Raw genomic sequence first — 2,500 nt, forward strand, 5'->3', positions numbered from 1 at the left:
GTGCCATAGGGGAAACTTAATGGAAAATATATAAAAAAAAAATCCGTTTGTTAATCTGTTTGTTGGGTTTTATTTTCCTTTTTTTTTGTGTGTTTTTGAGAATGTGATGTCTAATTTATTTTATTTTATTTATTTATTTATTTATATTTTTGTCTTTTTTGGTTCTTAATTATTCATTTTACATTTTCTTCTTTCTTCCTCATTTTTTCTTCCTTCATTTTTTCTCTCTTAATTTCTTTCCTCCTCTCCGCTTTTCTCCATATCTTTTCCTACTTGTTTTCCATCTTCCTCTCTTCTTCCTCCTCCTCCTTTCCAATTTTCTCGTTTTTTCTTTATTTTCTTCCTTTTCATCCCTTTTTGTTATCCATTTCATTAATTTGCAAATACTCTCTCTCTCTCTCTCTCTCTCTCTCTCTCTCTCTCTCTCTCTCTGCCTATCTGGTTCCCAGGTCATTTTCGTATGTAAATTGAGAGAGAGAGAGAGAGAGAGAGGGGGGAACCACTATTATACGTCAAGAAAATCCCATTCGTCTCTCTCTCTCTCTCTCTCTCTCTCTCTCTCTCTCTCTCTCTCTCTCTCTCTCAGGACAAGTTGAGTCACCCACTTTCTCTGGATTAAGTGAACTTTCTAGAGAGAGAGAGAGAGAGAAATGACCAAGTGCCCAATCCTGGAAGCTACTCTCTCTCTCTCTCTCTCTCTCTCTCTCTCTCTCTCTCTCTCTCTCCAACTCCTTTTTCTTTTTTATCTTCCCTGTTTACTCCCTCCTTTCCTCCTCCTCTTCCTCCTCCTCCTCCTCCTCCTCCTCCTCCTCCTTCTTCCGTCACTTCATTTTTCCTCTTCCTCCACTTTCATTTTTTATTAACTGTTCATCCTCTTCTATACCTTCCTCCTCCTCCTCCTCCTCTTCTTTTTATCTTCCTCCCCTTCTTCCTCTTCATTTCTCTTCCTCCTCCTCCTCCTCCACTCATTCTTCTCTCCATATCTTTTGTTTTTGTTTTCTCTTTCTCCCTTTTAGTCTATACTCTTTCTTCTTCTCCTCCTCCTCCTCCTCCTCCTCCTCCTCCTCCTCCTCCTCCTCCTCCTCCTCCTATTTTTTTATCAGCTTAACAAGAGATAAATTAAGAGATAATGGGAAATAACAACAACCACTACTACTACTACTACTACTACTACTACTACTACTACTACTATCATCACCACCACCACAATCACCACCAACATCACCACCACCACAACTACAACCATTACTACGCCTTTTGCACCACCACCATCACCACCACCACCACTACCGCATACACCACCACCACCACCACCACCCTCACCTCCACCTCCTCCTCCACTCGGGCGCGGCCACATGCCACAGCGGAGGAGGAGGAGGAGGAGGAGGAGGTGGAGGTGGTGGTGTAGTCAGCTGACCGCAGAGGAGGTGGAGAGGGATGGAGAGGGGCGTGGAGGTGGTGGTGGTGGTGATGGTGGTGGTGGTGGTGTATTGATTGGTGGGTGGCAAGGCCCCGCCCACAGCCACACCTGCGCCCGGCCACGCCCACACCACCACCACCACCATCACCACTATCATCACCATCACCACCACCACCAAGAACATCACCACCACCATCATCACCACCATCATCACCAATTCTATCACCATCTACAGTCTTCTATTTTCTTTTTCTCATTTATCTTCTTTTCTTCCTCTTCCTCCTTCTCTTCTTCCTCCTCTTCCTCCTCCTCCTCCTTCTCTTTACATATTCTCCACTTCACAATATTTTCCTCCTCCTCTTCTTCTTCCTCTTCTCCCTCCTCCTCCTCCTCTTTCGTTTGTCTTATGTCTTATTCTCCTTCCTCCTCCTCCTCCTCCTCCTCCTCCTCCTTCTTCCTTTATATATTCTTCACTTAATTCTATCCTCCTCCTCCATGTCTTCCTCTCCCTCTTCCTCTTCTTCCTCTTCCTCCTATCTTCTTTATTCTTTATTTTCTCCTCTTCCTGTTTCTCTCTTTCTTCTTCTTGTTCTTCCTCTTCCTCTTCTTCTTCTTCTACTTCTTCTTCTTTTCCTCTTCTTCTTCTTCCTCTTCTTTTTCTTCTTCTGCTTCTGCTTCTTCTTCTTAATTGACTTTCTAACTTTGCCTCCTCCTCCTCCTCCTCCTGTCTTCCCTCTCCTCTCCTTTTTCCTCAAGCTCCTTTTTTCTTCCTCTTCTCTTACTCCTCCTCCTCCCTCTCCTCCTCCTCCTCCTCCTCCTCCTCCTCCACAATATATTTCTTCACTCTCTTCTGTCATACTGTCACACTATTTCTTAAGCATCTGAGAGAGAGAGAGAGAGAGAGAGAGAGAGAGAGAGAGAGAGAGAGAGAGAGAGAGAGAGAGAGAGAGACCCATTTCCCCTTATATTAAAGATAACAAACCGACATTAGATAAAGAAGGGGAGGGGGGGAGGGGAAGGGAGGTGGAGGGAGGGGAGGGAGGAAGGAAGGAAGGAAGGAAAGAGAGGGGAGAGATAAGG

The sequence above is a fragment of the Eriocheir sinensis genome, chromosome 30 (assembly GCF_024679095.1).
Source record: "Eriocheir sinensis breed Jianghai 21 chromosome 30, ASM2467909v1, whole genome shotgun sequence".
NCBI classification, from domain to species: domain Eukaryota; kingdom Metazoa; phylum Arthropoda; class Malacostraca; order Decapoda; family Varunidae; genus Eriocheir; species Eriocheir sinensis.